The sequence below is a fragment of the Solea senegalensis genome, linkage group LG13 (genome assembly GCF_019176455.1).
Source record: "Solea senegalensis isolate Sse05_10M linkage group LG13, IFAPA_SoseM_1, whole genome shotgun sequence".
Taxonomy (NCBI): domain Eukaryota; kingdom Metazoa; phylum Chordata; class Actinopteri; order Pleuronectiformes; family Soleidae; genus Solea; species Solea senegalensis.
The window spans coordinates 21,075,048-21,094,606 of NC_058033.1; the positions used below are offsets into that span (position 1 = coordinate 21,075,048).

Genomic DNA, 19,559 nt, shown 5'->3' on the forward strand with positions numbered 1-19,559 from the left:
AAAAAGATCGGTGCCTGTATGGAACGAATATTTCGGTATGATAACCCGTCATCATGAGGCAACTTTGATATCAATCAACCATAAAATAAGAAAAAAGGCGTACATTGTTGGTGTTTAGTTTGTTATGATTTGATTTGACAAGCGTCCACTTGGCATCTCACATAATTCAAAAAGGTAAATACTACTGAGCGAGACCTCAATTTTATGGATGCTACGTCCATAGAGACTGGATGAAATACGTATATACTTTCCGATGCACCCGCTGTCCTCTGACTTTCCTCCCTCCATCGCCACATGGTCACGTCACCTCCCTGTAAATGTCACCCAAAGTCCAGTCCGATGCCCTTTCCTCTCCCCTGTGTTGATATGCATTGCCCTGGTACCCATGTACATTCACTGACATTATAACCTCACAGAAAAGAAAAATGTACCAGGTCCTTTGGGCCTCGATGGCATTTTCCATCTCACAGATGGATCTATACATGGTGCTTTTTATTTGATTGTGTCAAAGAGAATGCAGTATTTCATATTTCACCTTTAGACTTGATGATACCTTCAAACCTCAGTTGCTTTTCATTATTTCTCCACAGATGATTGTTGCTCTCTGTTATTCTTGTTTATTTACTGCATGTCACGCTAGTTCCTTTTGCTTCCCTGCCCTCGTTTTGTTTACGCCTTGTTCTCACTCATCCCGTCTTACCTCTCACTTGTGCAGATCTGTGGGGGGTTTTCTTTCTCGTGCCGACTGAAGCCTCCGGTTATTAGTGTCAGCAGGATTATGTTACATGCCCGTGTGCGGTGTTGTCCCAAAGGCTGGTTCCCTTACCAGCCAGTAATTAATGAGTCCCCGGTGTGTGGGCACGGTGTTTATGTAGAGGGACCACTAATCATGCATGAGGGAAACGGCTCATGTTAATGTGCCTTTATTCATGCGTGTTGTGAAGAAAAATGCACGTGGCCGGAGGTTGTATTTTTATGTTTGGCACATCCAACAACAGTCAGGACACCACGTATGATTCATGTGCAGGAGGAATCGCAGATTCAGCATCATTGTGAAGGCTGGAGATAAATGAATGGATTAACAGGTGCACTGACAGCAGTCCTTAGCATGCAATAACCTACTTTGTTTGTGGAACATGGCACGAGGATAAAATATGGGTTTTAGCTGTTGGAGCTCGGGGGAGAGCTGGAGACTAACGGGTTAATTTTAGTGCTGGAACAATGCATCTCAATGAAATCTGACAGTCCCCTTAATTGTTGAGGTAATTAATAAAGGCAGGCCACTCCAAACCGGTTAGTTCTAGCCTCTTAAACAGGAGGGTCTGCTGCTCATTTCAGACCACTGGTCAGGTTAAATACAGCCTCAATCTAAATGTGTTTTGAAATTGAATGATAGTGAAAGGTGTTTCTTAAGGTCCAAAAATGTGGAAAATGTTACATTTTGCTCCTGAGCAGGTTTCTAAAGACCGTTCTCACTCTAGGTGGGCTTTTATTTGACCGTTTTTAGGCTTAGTTATGATTTGTGCATAAAAACACCTCAATGGAAACACTGAGGTCTTGAAATTAAAGTTTTTACGATCGATACGCTACGAAGATCTCCCGTGAATCAGAACCTCTAATGAAATAGAAACCAAAATGATGTAAATACGCACGACATTTAACTCTGATGCAGCGACAGGAGCTTTCCTTATCTCTCAAAATGAGACGTGACGCTGCGTGAACTCTAAAAATTGAAGCCTGATCCATCTGATTATTTCCCCTCATTTTCTCTGATGAGCTTATATAAGGTTCTGTAATTAGGCTGCAACTTCCTGTGCCCTTGCACATTGCACAGACACATTATGTCCTACTTCTCCACCTACTGCTAAATTTAGGAATCTTGTCAGTGAGCTTTAAAGTATTTGCAATAATTTCATCGATAAATAATTGTGTTTGGATCTTTTATGGTTGGAAATGAAACTCACTCACCGGTTTGGTTTTTTTTTTCTCACTTCCTGTCAGCGTTAAATAACACCTCCTTACTAAAACAACAAGAGTAATGTTCTCAAGTTAATTAGGCCCCCATTACTTATTTAAAAGTAACATGTTTATGTGAGAACAGAGGTAAAAAATTATCCACCAGACACTGTCTTAGGGGTGTTTAGTCGAGGAGAGCTATATTATCAGCAACCGGTGAAGACAATTAAATAGCATCGCGAGTACTTTCCAAGTCCCGGCTGTCGCTGGTGCCAGATCCCGCCCCGTGAAGGAGACAGCAAAGGCGACATGGAAATGGAAGCGGTTGAGTTAGTGTGGAGAGGGAAGATTGTCTTCATTTATTTTCAATGTACCCTAAAATAAATCTTATTATTCAGAGGACACTTCAAAAGGTAGTACTACTGTGACTTTTACATTTTCTGAGTACTTACGGGATTTAATACGGCAACGCAGCGCTACAGCTACAGAGCATTATCTCGAGACGATCTCTCAATCAATATTATCATTCTCAATTTCTTTGAATTTGCCTACTTACTCACCAGCCGAACTCGCAGAGTGCACTTTAAGTGAGCACTGCACTCAAAGGTGGAGTGACTAACTTGATGCAGTTTGGGATCGAAGTTTCACCATCCATGTTTAAAGAAAAAAAAAAAGAAAGAAAGATTATTAAAGTCTTGATATTTTGCATTTTCAGACCTGTGTGAAGAAAAAAACTCTGTCAACACCACCTGTTCTATCAAAACTTGCTTTTTTTTCCTCATTTCATCTGAAGATCCAAGGTCCTGCAAACAGCTGGTGCTGCATCTGCCTGGGAGCACATTAAACTGCACCCATGCACAGTAATGTAAGTAACGTAAGCAGCGCTGTATGATGTGGTGAATAAATCTCTCACCGACGATGGTGTGGTTTTTAATCAGCCTCCATCTTCTGGGCGACGTTCACTCTGTTTAACCTGTCAGGTGTCGCAGGTACGTTAACAAAAGCACATTAGCCGTCACCACAGGAGGAGCACAAGGCACGAGATGCAGGTTTATCAGATCGCCAAGGTGGCAACATCCACAAAAATCACACAATACAGAGCATTTCACTCCAGGAACACCACGGACAATGAATAAGACCACTGAGATCGCTCGTAATTGTTTCTTTAACAGACTGAATTTATGCTCCGCTCAGGCCTCATGCCAGTGGGGATGATTTTTTCCTCTTTTTTTAAAGCAGAGCGTGTGTGAGTGACTGTGTTAGGGAGAGAAATGAATAAAATTACATTAATTAGCACCAGTCAGGGTCAGCTCTCTCACTAGCAGTGCTAATTTTCCCAACTGGCAGAGCATCACAGCTTTAAATTTATGTTGAAAGGTGCTTAAATTTAGGACTTGGAGAGCAGGTTGTTTTTTTTTTGCTTTCATGCAAAGCTTGCACTTTCCCTCCATTTTTTATTTTTTTTTAATAAGTAATTGTGAGTCAGGCTTTTAGCTCGTGTTGTTTTGGCTTGTTGACAAAGCCGACACCGGTGACCCACGTTTGGTGTTTCCATGATTTGTTACCGTGTTTTAAATCACGTTGCCGTGCGTTATGTAAACACGGCACGTGATAAATGAAAGGAAAGCTCCGCTACATGTTCACATCAATGCATTCATGAACGCTCTTTAATAATGCAGTGACTTTTCTGCAGCTTTTAAAAGGGAACACATACCAACGTCTGGAGTTTGGCTGATGACAAAGTTGCATATTACTCTATTACATATTACTGCAGAATTAAGAATGACCAAGTATACACAGCAGTGTACAGGACTTTATGTATAAAGTATGAAGTCAACAGTTTTTAAAACGGCAATTGAATAGTTTCAGAGTAGGGAATCTTATTTTAAGCCCATTTTAGGGAAAAAAAATAAAAATACATTGATAAACTTGCACACAATGTATGTATAAATGTACACAAATGAACTGTGAAGTGTCATATCACACCTTCTGCTACATTATTAGTTCTACATATTGCAATAGGCAAGCAATAGAGTGGTTGTTCCAGCCTTCAAAGGGATGTAATTAGCTATAATGATTTTGCTGCTTTTATTGACATTTTAGATTTTTCCTGTCCAATATCTGATCCAGTCATTTTGACCTGCATCGGTACCGATACCGAATCAGTACACACTCGTTTGTGAGTGGTATTGTGTCATCCCTAGTAGGAATGAAATCATGTATCGTTTTAAACGTGGTGACCGTATTCATTAACAATGTCAACACGTTATTTACTTCTAAGTGAACAAAGACACCTGCTGTGTACAGGAACTCAAAAACATTAGAAGATAAAAAAACTGGCACTCTATATGCAGCCACTGCAAGCACAGCAAAACACAGCATCCACTCTGAACACCATATATGCATCATAAGTGGATTGGCCTTGCTTTGAATTATCAATATTTACCACTACAAGTCATTTCTTTGCACTAAGGCTCTCACTATGTCTCGCATATCAAGTAAAGAACCCAAAAGCACCTGGTGTCCACTTTAAAGCAGGCATCATGTGCAGTACATAGCAGCTTCCTTCAGAGAGACAGACGGTGTTTGGGCACGACATTTTTACAGCTAACAGTAAAAAACACTTGGCTGAATCACATGTAAATCAGGCATAGGTCTGTTTAAGCGCATCTTTGTCAGTGACTTACACTTTCCACCCTCTGCACATTAACGTGCATGTTTCAGAGGCACAAACGCTTGTGAGTTTCCTTCACACTGTGACAAAACACCGCTGACAGCAAGGATCTGCGTGGAGTCATATTGATTCTCCAAACAAAGTAGAAACGAACTGTGATACAGCACAATAACAATCTGTCACAAACAACAATATTGAGGACAGGACAGGAGAGAACGCAGTAAGTAACAGAAACCTGCAGCTTCGGCCTCGACGACATCCATTCCCTTCAAAACAAAGATGTCAGGGCTGAATATAACGGCTGTCATATTAAAAGATACATCAATCAATCACACTCTACCCCCCTGTTCCTGATGCATCCAGGAGTATAGCTGATACACACTTCTGCCACACAATGTGTATCTGTTGCTTTTACAGGCTGCAAGAGGAAGTAAAGAGAAGAGAGACGGTGCGACTGAGCTCCTGAAACACCCGCAAGGTCAGTCCTGACTATGGCAGCAAAAAAAAAGATGTTCCAAACATCCAAAATGATGTCTACTTGCATGAACGGTGTAGTGTAATTATTTAGTATAAACTATAAACTACAAGTAGGAACAAGGCTGAAATGAACAAATACACTTAACCCTATAAAACCATTTGTGTCATATTTGCTACACAGACCTATATCAACACAATTGATTATTTCCTTTATATACATATACATATATATATACACACATGTATACATATACATATATACATATACATACATACATATACATACATATACATATATGTATATATATATATATATATATATATACACACATATATATATATACATACATATACATACATACATATACATATAAACATGAACTGAAGATGAACAAAATAAATGTGCTCACATCAAAAGGTAAATTGAAAAGTTAATCATATTTAAATTCACCTCATTTGAGACATGGAAAAAAAGAGTTTGGGCCCAATTTATCTGCAAATGTCCTTGTAAGTTTCTGGAATTTCCTAACATACTCTTTTCCATATAGATAAGCTTGCGTCTGAGTTTAATGCAGAACATTAAGAATCAGGGCCAAAGCAGCGGCCTTCACAACCATGAAAATTGCATTCATGCTCTATTTTGTCTCTGCAGAAACGCAAACAATATTCATGAAAACAACTCAACCAGATGATGCCGACTTTAGAAGTTGTTGCCTGTCCAATTTTAACCCAGCAAACTTTATTTTTCTCCACAAAAGAACTAAAGATATAGAATGTGAACAGGGAGCTAACGTTATAGCTTCCACTCAAGCATTTTAGGCTTTAGTCGAAATCACAGTTAATCGATTCCAAGCAAAAATGTTGCACATTCGGAGATTTTCAAAAACCAACAAACTTAATCCAACGGCTACATTCCACCACATTAAAGCAAAGCAGAAAGAGTTCTTAATGGACTGAAAGTGTAGGAGATAGTTTATGTCTACAAGTTATGGATCATGTCCACATGCACCAAGAGCAAGTGCAGTCATCACATTACACCTAATCACCTCGGCACGACACTGCAAGCAGAGAAGCACAACTTACTCATGCTCGGTGCAGTGATGATGGCATCAAAAGTGAAGTGAAGTGGCCATATGTGTGGGTCAGCTCTTTATGAATTCCTCACGGTGACGGAGCCTGGCAGGGGACGATTTATCAGGAAAAACAGATGGGCAAGGAAAGGAGGAGCGAGCCATCAAGCTGAGAAAGCCCCGCTGAGTGTCTCCTTATGGTAGAATGAATTACAGATGTCAGAACACAGCACATTATCCATGAACGATCAGTTGCATATTGACTAAACTGAATTAAACACAAGCGTATGACAGAGTAAGAGTCGTATGCGACAGATGACATAATGTAGTAGAAACTAAAAAACAGAATGTCCAACTCCCTTTTACAAGTAAAGGATATTATATTGCAGAAAGAGTAAAGCTGCTGTTCCCTGTTGTTTGCTCTCATTGGTGGCTTTGCATGCATGAGAAAGGGTTTTTAAATTACATTTTCATATTTAAAAGCATATGTTTTTATGCAGCTGGAGCCAATCCCAGCCGAAAAACAGACAAACAACCATTCACTCCCGCACTATGGTCGATTTGGAGTGTCCAATCAACACAATCTGCAAGTAATTGTAATTGTCCCAAAATGACTTAAGTGTTGATAGACCTAAAAAAAGCTATATTTCAGTTTTTGTTATTCCACCACCACCATCATACAGCGTGTGAGGATCTGTTCAGCATGCCGAGTCAGATAATTATTATTATTATTATTATTATTATTACTGTCTTAACCAAAGGTATGTCTTTGTGATTTCACTCTCCAAGGTGATTCATAAAGCATGATTTTCACAGTAGAGGTAACACTTAATCGCAAATGTGAAAGTTTCTAAAGGCTACAAAAACAACAATAGATTTGCCAGCAAACATCTCCTCCTGTGAATTCAGAGTCCGTGTTCCAGTTTGACATTGAGACAGTGAAAATATGACAGATAAAACAGGAAAACATGAGCAAACATCATGATACACCAGCAAGAACAGATGACATAACCCGGCAAAATGACTGCAATGACGCGTAGAAAGTCCCACGCAGTTGATATTTCACTGACGTCCTTTCATTTTTAGCCAAGATTCTACTTTTATTTGGCTGGTTGTCATTCTAATAAAAGGCAAAACCCAAAAGATGTCTTTTCAGGATATACGACACTTCTAAAATGCTTCATGACAGGAGAAACACAGGTTTAATTGATATAATTTATGCATTTAGGTGAGTTATAGTTACAGGATCCATCGTTCTGCCGTGTTTTGACTCCCCAATGTCAGACGACACTGGCTTGACGATACAAGACGTTGATACCATTCAGATGGAGTTAGTCACAAGTTAGAAAGACAAACACTATCTGCACACATGTGCCAGTGTGTGTATACGCTCAGAATACTTGTGTGTGTGTGTGTGTGTGTGTTTAAAGTGAAAAGGCTGTCCACTCCTCCAGGGATAAACAAGCAGGAAGTGCTTGTTCAGGCATTTTCAGCACAGTGTTGGATAATCTGCTTGTGAATTATGTGGAGATTTAAAAAAACATACACACACACACACACACACACACACATTACAGTTTCCACAACATGACAACAACATGATTTCCGGAAATTATAAATAGTCACAGAGCCGCTTTTTGACGATGCCCATCAATTACTCCTTGGTTAGCATGTGTGCATGTGCCAGTACTTTTGTGGCTATTTTGTATTTTGTCTGTATAACAATGTAAACCATGTAGTTCAAACTAATTGTGTCGCTGTCTCATACTACATTGTGTTTCATTCATCACATCAGACGAGAGCGCATGTTCATACACTGTTGTTTGTCTGCTTGCTTTCACTTATGTCGTTACAAATGAAAATCATTTATTCAATAATAACCCACTTTAGCAATCTGTGCCCCCCCCCGCCCGCCCCGCCCCGCCCCCACTGCCAGCACACTCTGCTTCCCTCAGCTCAAATAGCAGCCCAATTATGAATGGTGGATGGTTCCCTAACAGGAGAAACTACCTCTCACTGGTCCTAAGAGAAATAAAACACACAGAGAAAGGGGGGAAATGAATAGAGACGAGAGCAGGTGACCGCAGCTTCTGTCTACTTTACTTTATGCTGATCCGCTAACAAAGATGACACTGGTGATGCTTAGAGGTTTGATCCCCGTATTGCTGGTTATATAGAACGAGACGTGCTCTCGTTCTGAGGTGAAAGAAGAAATGGAGTCACACCATGTTGCTGGAGATCGACCTCATCACTCTCACACACATCGATGCCAACCGAGCCAAAAAGTTTGACAGTTTGACAACAGTTTTCCATCTTCCTCTTAATTGTGGCTGCACAATACGGCTATGGATATGGTGTTGCTGAGTTTATGAATGATTTACTGATGCTCCGTCATCACCAAGACACCTTTCATTTATTCAGAACATGAGGTAAAGCTGAAAGTAAATGACTGAAAATCATAGTATGTTGTAAAAACCCCTAAAATATCCATTGAGGTACCTAAACAAGACAGTGCATAAAATATCAAATATAGTAGGTTTTACCAATTGAATTCCATTTATGGAAAAAGGGAACAAAATACTGATACACATATAGTTTGCACCACTTTTTCCTCTCTTCCTCACTCACACGTGCCCACATATACACACACACGGTATCCATAGCTTTTGTTGATACACCACCATTGCCAAAAATCTTTCTGGTGCATGTTATCACGACTCTATAAACCAGGGGTGTCAAACTCATTTTTGTTCAGGGGCCACATACAGCACAATTTGATCTCAAGGGGGCCGGACCAGTAAAAATAGTAAAATAATAGCATAATAACCTATGAACAACAAGAACCCCTTTGTTTTTTTCTCCTTTGTTTTACATTTACTGAAGGATAATTTTACAAAACATGAAATTTCTTGAGAAATAGGTGCAATTTCAACAATATCATGCCTAAATTTACTATTTTCACAGCACACTGGATCTATAAAAGGCACAAACAATTAGTCACGGGTATCTGGAGCATTTGACATTACGTTTAGATTAATGTGACATTTTAACAAATTCATCCTGTGGGCCAGATTGGACCCTCTGGCGGGCCGGTTCTGGCCCCGGGGCCGTATGTTTGACACCCCTGCTATAAACCCTCTCCTCTCCGTGCTGTTGTGTACAGGGTGCGTAAATATCCATATACAGTGTAATGGCAATAGCATCAGCACACAGAGTGAGTAATAAGATAAACAAATCTTAAATACAGAAATGACAAATTGCAGGTCACCGGTTGGGTCGTAATTTACGGCTTTCATAACACGTCAAAGAACTCATCACTCGTCGGCAACAATCCCAAGCAAACTGAGCCGTGTCCTGATTTGCACGTGGCCTGAAGCCCTTCTGGACTCCCCCGTGACTCAGCGTGACTCTGCAAGATAAATCACAGTTTAGGATGAAAGCAAAAAAAAAGAGTCAATACCTTTTCTGTCACCCAGGGCCAATCAGGGGAACAGGAGGCCCCAGAGTGACACACACACACACACACACACACACACTGCAAAACCATGTCATCTGTAATCTAATCTCAGCCACGGCATGCTAATACATCACAATTACCTCGTCAGTCTGGGTGGTGCCATTAGAAATACATTGTCTCCATTAGCACAGAGAGTGTGCGCGGTTGTTGGAGAGCCGAGGTGCTCTCAATCTCTCTGCAGACTGCTTCCTTTTCAATTACATTTTCCTTACATCACCGGGATTGCCGTGTGTGTATGCTAAGTCAATAATGGCCCAGATCACTTGTCTGGGGTGCGGAGACACATTAGCGGTATTTAAGATGTTAGCGCCTTTATTAGCGTGAGATTAGAGCGAGGGAAGGGAAGACAGGCATGTAGAGGAATAAAAATAAATTAAATTAAGTAAACACAGATTAGTAGTGCTTCAGTTGCTTCTTTTTTGGGAAATCAGTGGCAGGTGTTTGAGAATCAGCCAGAGGAAAACTATGCAAATTCTCATTATGGCAACGTTAGACTGTTACAAATACCCTGGGTAGGTATTTCTTTTCGAAACTGGTCTCTTTGAGAGTTAATTAAACCTCTTACAAGCTGTGGTATTAACATTCAATGACATACTAACTGGTCTTTACATTAATCATATTTGAATATCTATTTTGACCTATATTCTAAATGAAGCCACCAATCCACTGGGAAGACATACCACAGGAAGACAGTTCTGATTCATGAGCCATTAAATAAGCAAACGCGGCGGAACGTTCTTGCTTAATTAGCAAAAAAAAAAACAACAACGTGCAGGAAGAGGTGGTGACACACAATCACACATGTCCACCTGCACTCCACTGCAGCACTTAGCCCGAGGTAACGGCGGTGAGGAGTGGACACGTCGGGAAAATGAGCAAAACGAACGGTGATCCGCGCTGATGATGCGTCACGGCGCGGAGACAAAAGAGAGAGCGACAGGAAGAGGAAGGAGGACGAGTGTGTGCGTCAGTCAGCGCTCAGTTAGACAAATGAAGTACTTCACCTGCCATAACTTCAAGCCTATGACACACAAGGACACTTGTCTGAAGTGACACCGTGTTTCTCTCCTACAGGCAAAATCCATAACACAATGTGGCATCTCCTGCCGGCACGCGGCACCCTACTAACTCTATCATAAGGTGATAAAATGACTCGAGCACCGGCAGGGAAATAACAGCTGTGTATGATTTAGGTACAAAATGTATGAACAAAAAGCATCATCTACAAAATTCAGAAAATGAATATGGATATGTAAATACTGGCTGGAAACAGCTACGTTAAGTACATGAATATAGAGGGTTCTGGCGCAGCATCGTGTCTTTAGTTTATATTTACAAAGACTGTTTACAACTTTGCAGGAGTCTTGAGGATTGACATGATGAAGCATTCGCTCACTGCTCAGTGGTTGTTTTGCAGCATAAAAAGAGAAAACTGAAGCATTGTGAAGAGGTATTAAGTCAAGGACAAGGGTTGGTTTTGAAGAAATGTTTCCTCTCGTTTGACAGAAAAATCTTAATGGACATTTTCTACTCATCCCTAACCCCTTTTATTAAAGACGGAAGAAAAATACACAACCTTTCTACTAAAAAACGAGCGACATAGTGACACATTTATCTCACCCCTAAAAACAACTTCTAAAAAACAAAATACTTTTCACAAAATATCAAATATCATCACCGATAGAGAAAAGAGAAGAACAGAACACGAGGGGAAAGATGAGTGAAATCAGGTACAGAGACTTATTTTGCACAACCAAACTCTTCTACCCTGAAGAAATGACTTTATCTTTTTTATTGTGTGGTAGCAAATCAATGATATTAACAAGGCTGCGACCAGCTCAGCATTGTTGGTGACAACGACATCGTTCTTTGGTATTAAACATGGTGCCATTATACCATGCAACACCTTCTTTTCAGTGACCTTTCAAGGCAAACTTTGTTCTAATACACACTGGGTGATAGTTATTGACAGGCCACATCACTATGAAGTATAGTGCAGCAAATAACAGTTATTTTCATAATGGATCCGTCGATTCACTTGAAAATGTTGAAAATTAAAATGATTTTCTTTGTTATATGGAGAAAAGAAATGTATTGTTTAAAATAACACTCAAACCAATGAATGGAGTCATTGTTTCAGCCCTAGTATGAAGTTCAGGACAAGATGTTTACCTCGATGCCATCTTATCTCAGCATCACCTCCCCATGCTTCAACCTATGTCTTTAATCACCTCACAGTGCATGTCCTGTCCTTCCCCATCCTCCTCCTTATGCCTCACCTTGTTACATCGTTTCCTTGCTTTGTTTTCATTGGGTTGCACAGCTACCGCCCGTGTACAGGTGCTACTACTATAACTAATCAACACAAATGACAAAGACGGTGTTTGATAACTTTCACCAGCTCGTGGGGAAAGTCTGTGTCGACGGGTACGAGGCATCTCCATAAATGTTTATTTAAAGCCTCAGGTTGGCGTGCGCTGTGATTGCTTATCCTGCCAAACAGTTGTTAGAGCAAACATGCTGATGTATTAAGTGCATGGATCAGGAAGCATTTGCATAACGGTTCATTTATAATTGAACTTGACATGCAATCCTTTACCGCACAAACCTTTGATGGTAGTCCCTGAATGTAGTGTAACATATTTTCCTTTTCTGTCAAATTAATTCCGTAGAAAATGTGAAATTCCTGCAAACGTGACTGTTGGGGAACTTTCAGCGTCTATTATATTTGAATGACGGCGCATGTTTCTGTACATTTCCATTACAAACCCACCAAAAAAAAGGGACCTGAATACTTTTAAGAATGATTCTTTGATTTTCAACCATCGTACATTATATCTGTCTCTCTGCTCTCCTTTAGCTTTTGCACTTTTGGGAATAAAAAAGAAACGTGTTTGAAAGCCTAAGGGCTGAAAGGTGAATGAATGCTACTCTTTGGTAAAAGGACAGTCTGGATGGATGAATGAAGGGAGATCACAGGAGATGGTGAATGGAATTATGGACCAAAGAGGAAAAGGCATAAAAGGGGCAAGGGCAAAATACAATGGGACAATTAGTCACTGATACTGGGGGGGGAAAAGAATAGGATGACACTAAGATCCTATAATAAAAGAGAACATGAGGACGTGTTAAGAGGTGTGTGTGAGAGAGAGAGAGGATGATAAATGAGATGAGAAAACTGTGGCCACAAGTTGCTTCTCTCTTTTTGTCAAACCTGGGTTCTTGTGGAAATGTGGAAGTGAGACCTAGGGATAGCGAAGAGCAAACTATGTCTCAGAAAAACTGCCAAACACAGCTTTGAAGTGTAATAGGACGCTGAAATATTCAAACTTTGGTTTGCCCACAGCATGAAATAAATATGAGACTGATGAATTTGGGTGTTCCATGCTTCAAATCCTACACTGAATAGAGGAAAATCTGTTAGGATTGGAATTATGCCTTGTGTAAGATTAACAGTGGACTTTCAGTCACACTTCCTCTGTGCATCATTTGTAGTTTTTCCCCTCTGGCCTTTTTCCTTTGAAATGATTTAAATTCCCTTTAAAAAGACTTTTCCTTTCAATATTTTCTCAGATCAAACTTCACATGTGGGAAAATTCTAGTAGTTACACAGGTAAACACCTCAAACTTATATACACTACGTCACATGCATTGGATGTTGCATGTAACTGGATATTGCAATATTGAATATTACATGTAAAGCCTCTCAAGCATGTTGCATGCCATGTTCCCTAATCCTAATTCCTATGACGAGATCATACGTTAAATGTGCATGCAGTCTGTATGTGTGTGTGTGAGTGTGTGAGTGCTTCATTGGCTTCACAGGTCTGCCCATATCCACTGTGTGTCATGAATCGACAAAAATAATAATAAAGGAATAAATAATTCACATAACAGTAGCTCACATTAAATATTTAGTCAATATATACATTTTGTAAAACTATCATGGCCACACCTCAACATTCTGATACCAAATGTTAATGTTATATAGAGCTATATATTAATATGTAGGTCCTGGTAATGGGTACACACACGTCATAAGACTACATCAATGGTAGTTACTGCAGAAAATGTCACTTTAAAAATAGAATAAAACAAAAAATTAGAGGTTATTCACTCTTTATCCAGGTTCATCCGGCATTATAGTGCGGACCAGCCGATATGAAGGACGTGAGAGATAACAGAAATGTGGGACAAGCTGTTCTACGCGCTAGACAAGGGAACACTGATAGAAAAGCTCTTCTCTCGTCCTCGTCATATATCCGCTGCACCTGCTTTTGTTCCCGTGTGCTATACTTGTATCTTCACTAAATCGTGTCGGCAGAATTTATTCACGCCGAGATTCAATTCTGCTAAATCAAGTGGCGGTGGGACGCAATGTTCTCCCTTTTCAGGGCCGCTTCTTTCTTAAAGATAGAAATCCTCTTGTTCAATCGGGAACGACGAGGAACCCCTGCGTGCACTCACACACACACTCTTACACAGCCCTCTTAGTGAGGACACACACACACATACAGTCTTGTATAAAGTACTTGAAAGCAATACTTGAGCAAAAGTACAAGTATCTTACCAGAAAATGGCTTTGGTAGAAATTAAAGTCACCTTTTAGAATATTACTTGTGTAAAAGTACCTGACATTTACTGTAGTAAAGTATTAACAAGTAAAAACAAAGTGAGCAATTACATACATTTGAATATGACTTTTATTGTGGCTTCTTCACAATAAAAGCATGTTTTAATTCAACTTGGAGATCAAATCTGCGGTGTATCTCCGCAAGCTCTCTCGCTCTCCGGTTGGCCACTCAGCTGATAGCTGAAACCCGGCGTCTGGAATCTGCGGCTAACAGCTGGTGCCGCTAAAAACAACTAGCGACGTCAACTTTTATTTTGTAGTAACAAGTAACGAAGATGGCCAAGGGAAATGTATCGGAGTAAAAGTTTTCAGAAATATAAATAGCAAAGTAAAGTACAAATATTTCAAAATTCTACTCAAGTACAGTAACTAAGTATTTGTACTTTGTTACATTACAACACTGACTGTACAAACTGTAGGATCATATGTTAAATAGCTGCATTGAGGCAAACATGCCGGCAAATATCTACAGAAAAACACATTTATTCTGCAACCATGTGATTGGTTGAGCGTTCACATGTTTGATCTCTGCTGTTTATGAGAGTGAACTAGAGAGAGGAGGAAAGCAGTGGACACACACTTGTGCGTGCTGGCATGTGATGGAAAACGCATGCACATGCAACACTGAGGCAAGCGTCCACCTCACGGGTCAGCGAGCTTTGATGGAGAGCTGGGTCACGGTGAAGTGGACGGAGGGGGCCACAGATTAAGGAACTCGGGGATGTCTCACTGTGGGTGGCTCGGAAACAGCCTCGAGTTATTTTATTAGCTAGACCGAAACACTGCAGGACGCTCTCTAATACCACAGGTGATTTATACAGATTCACACACACACACACACACAGACTGAGCCTTTCAGACAGCCCCTCCCTGCCTTTGTTTCTTGCAGAGTTACACAGAGATTAGCCATTATTTCACACGTTGGTGAGGCTGGCAACGTTTACAGACGGCTGCTATTGTTATCTTGACACACACACAACTCCCCCTCGGCCCTGGACTGTGAGCAAGTGTGTGTGTGTGTCTATTGTATGTATTTATTGGATTGTCTGAAGTGCACGTGCGTGTATTCAGACACAGGGAGCGGGTCGATAAAACAGCGTCCTGTGGGAAACAAGTAATCAGTGTCACAACCAACAAGGAGGTAGGCCAACGTGTCTGCATAAAGATGCTGCATTAAATTGTGTTTTTTTTTTCTTTAAGCGCCGGTCAATAAAGAATACAATTCCTACTAACTGTAAATCTAACGGCACATTTGGTGGTATAGAAAAACACTAAAGTGCATCGTCATAAATCTTTGAGGAAACATCTTTCCAAGACGTTCACAGAGTAATAACGAACTTTAGGGTTGACGAAAGCGATGAACTCCTTTGAACACTACACAGTGCCAACGCAGGCCTCAAGTTAACTTCTACAACTTCCACCGCCTCTTTGAGTCCACATTAATCTTTTAAGTCAAATTAAGCAGCTCCAACAGAAGTTATCTTAAGCCCAGAGATTTGAGAACACATCTTGTGAGAAGAGTGATTTATCTGATGCCAGAAGCTGAGCCAAGTGTCAAATGTAGTGAAACGCACCAGCATCGACTTTGCACCTCTTATTCTCACATGCAAACACTTAAAAAAAAACTCATACCTTCCCCAAACTTAGCTTAAGTTTCTTTCTTTTTTTTAACTCACTGTGACCCAGTTGCAAAGGTAATCTCAGTAAAATATAATTTCCTTTCTCAACTTCTTCATCCCACATATTGAACATATCGTACGCTGCAGTTAAATGCACGACTGATGATTTATCGTCAGAGTTTTTATCCTCGTCAAACTCAATTACTATTATACAATAAACGCAGAGAGCCGGTAAAGTGACCCTGAAATGAATTCCTCGTGCATGAGCGTCATCACTCAATATTACCTCCCATCCAATATCGATAACCCATTAAAGACTCTTCTTCTTTCCAATAAATGATTGAATATTTGCTCAATTTCTTCCAATTGTTCATGCATGACCCTGCGTCAATGCAATAACTAATTCCCCTGAAACCTCCTGCAGACTTTTCAATAATCATTCAAAAACATCTCCACATTCCTGATCAGGTTTCTGGGGCTTCGATATTCCCACTTTCCTTACAATCTATTTTATTAAAGGGTTCCCAAACTGTGAAAAAATGTCCCGTTTTCTAATCAGGTCACATCGACACTGTTGCTGACGAATAAACAGTGCAGTTGTCTTCAAGATTATTTACATTTTTGAGCAATAATTGTTAAGTGCAGCACAATGTCATCATTGCTAAGTGAGGTGGGGGTTTGTTAGTCTCATCTTAAAGCAAAATACTAGGTTTTATCTGTGGAGGAGAATCATCCACAGATTCTGAATTGTTTTTCTCTCCTCGCCTGCACAGCAACACAAATCCTCCATGTCGTCCCTTTCTCACTGGTCAACGTTGACCGCGAAGAATGTTTGTCGGACTCAGAGAATGCAGAATAAGAAAAAGGACGTAGTGACAACAGTTATAAGATGTTGCTGGTTTCTTCTTGACTTCTTGATCAAATGCGGAGATGTTGTCTTCTAAATTGAAGTTTACAAAAAGAAAATGAAAAAGAGCAAAGTGTTGTAATTTCTGGCAACAATTTAAAGCCTCAGAGCTGCTAGCATCTGGGCCCAGTCGAAGAAACTACACTGCAGCAGCTCACAATCGTACAATCACACTTCAGTTAAAAAACTGTACCTAACTCGACAAATTATTCCATCAGACACACGACACAAGATGAACGTTTTAATTTGAACTGTGGATAGAAGTGCAGTGCTGTTGCAGATGACACAAAGAGTTCCAATAGCCTCGGAGGCGAGAGGGGAAAATGGCGAAGGGTTTAATGTGTGAGCAAAAACATCTGCATGCAAGTGTACGTGTGTGTGTGTGTGTGTGTGTGTGCGTGTGTGCGTGTCTATGAAAATGAACAAGATCAAGAATCTGCATCTTGTCAGCGAGTGTGGACTCAAGTTGCCTCCACTTTTATTCATGCATTCTCTCTCTTTATATGCAGCACAGTGCCTCAACATGAAAAGAGCGCTCCTAATTGGGAGACTGCTTTCTATGCAGGTTCCGTTCCACAGTGCCACATCAGGAATATGTGGAAAATAATAATAGCATGAAATAGAAAAGGGAGCAGTGTGTGTGTGTGTGTGTGGAGGGAAAATGAGAGGCTGGGCTGGAAAGGGGAAAAAACACTGAGACAGAAGATGTGATTGTGGCTAAACTGTCCTCTTCCATTTTCAATCTGATTAATTCCATTATCTTCACATAATCCATGCGAGAGCTGCTAATTCTCCACTCCAACCCTGAACATTTCACCATGTGAACACACTTCTCCTGCCACCACAGCTCACCCGGGGTCATTGTTTTACTTTTCAAGGACCAGCGGAAAAACAACTTGTTAAGTGGCATTTGTTTGAAATGAAACAAGGACGCAGTGTTGAGGAGGAGGAGGAGGAGGAGGAGGGCAGCGTGGAATGAGGCACAGAAAGGAAAAAGAATGAAGAAGGAAAGTGAAGGAGTCTCTGGTTTGAAATTGAAACACAATGAAAGAATTTGTCCAGCGGCGTGGGTCGTCTATCCAGAGCATTTCCTTTTCAGCACAATCAGAGTCTGAAAATGTGCCAAAGCTGCGCTTTTCCTTCATTCCATTCCCTCCCTCTCTCTCTCTGTACGTCTATTTTGTTTCTCTTCAGAGGACCTCTGCAATACCTGACATTCAACGGTGACCCAATTGTCATTTTCTCATTCCCCCCATAAAGCAAGCTTTGCCGTCTCATGCCAACAGTATCCAGCAAACCCCGCTGTGCAATTGTTCTGATCTGGGAGATTAAAGATTAATCTCTGTATCTCTTCCAACAATCCCAGGCCTAAGGGTGCGTGTGCATATTATTAGCTTTAAAAAACCTCTGCGGTTTAATATTGCTTCACCACATATGACTCTTCGCCCGGTGCAGAGACACAGGCTGAGATCTCTTTGGTTCTGTGTGACAAAGAGACGGCGGCGTTCTCCTGCAAAAGCCCATCAATCACACGTAAACAATTACACAGCAGAGGAGGGACGGGGACGGGGGGGACATTTAAAGACATAAGTCCAGAGGTTTCTCTCTGAAGGTGGTGTCTTAATGAGGGAGGGGTGAGGTTGATGTGGTGCAGCGACCTAATTTTGTGGTCATTTGTGTTATCTGTTAGGCTTTAGACGAATCCATCAGCTGATTTGTGGTACTCTCTCTCTCTGGTCGTGCTATTGTTGCCGTGACAAAACCACAACTGAAAGCAGTTTTACTGACTGTGTGGAAGCATGGATCACAGTCTGCAGTCATCTTCTCCTTTTATGACTGATAACAATATACTGTATGAATGCTTTTCACTCTCAAAATCTGTCTTCAGGGCGATATGTGTTTGAATTCTCATTCAAGCAAAAGATTTGCCCTAGATTTTGTCTCCAAGAAATAATGTTTATGTACAGATAAGGTTGGAAGGAGCTAAAACAATACAGTTATTTATAAAGGTCCTGTCAGCCGATTCTTGTAAAGGACGTCAAGGATTTGGTTAAACTGGGAAAATGTTGCTGAATCATGACTTAATTCAATAATCGTTAGCGATTAGTTTGGTTTCTGTGGCAGTGGTGAGAAATGTCTGGTTCCCCGGCCGCGTGTGGTGCACAAGACATTTTTGATTAAGCCTGCTGGCTGTACAACACCAGTTTAAACACTACAGGCTTATTGTGCATGTTTACAAATGAGATGCAAGCAAAAAAACCATTTGTTTCTACCTTCAATCTGATTCAGTCAACACTTGGAGTGCATACGAATCACTTTCTCTGTTTAACATTTAGAAATAATCGTAAACTGAAGCCGATGTGCTCCCCGCGGCCGTGAGAGCTGTCAGTCATCTTGACGTTAACTTGGTGACTAACCGTTTCGCACGCCGTGGAAAACGATCTCGCCTGCAGCTGAGGTACAGGCAGCGTCCATAAAGCCACCACAGAACAGCAGCAATTGGGCCATAAAAAAACAGCAATGTAAACGTTAATATACAGTGTAACAATAATGTCAATTTTAAAACACAGCCCGTCGAGATCTGACCACAAACCATCATTTTTTAAATGAAAAAGTTCAGTTTTATACAGTAATAAAGTCTACAATGTACAATTTGACTCCTTTTTTTTTTTTTCCTTTCCCTTGTCTCAATGCTTTTTTCTTAAT

The 19,559-nt window shown here is 40.6% G+C and overlaps 1 long non-coding RNA gene across 2 annotated transcripts in view; it reads right to left on the reverse strand.

Annotated features, from left to right (window-relative positions):
• Window positions 1–19,559, reverse strand: part of LOC122779236 — a 110,993-nt gene that overhangs the window by 27,161 nt on the left and 64,273 nt on the right. The gene's annotated exons all lie outside the window — the stretch shown is intronic.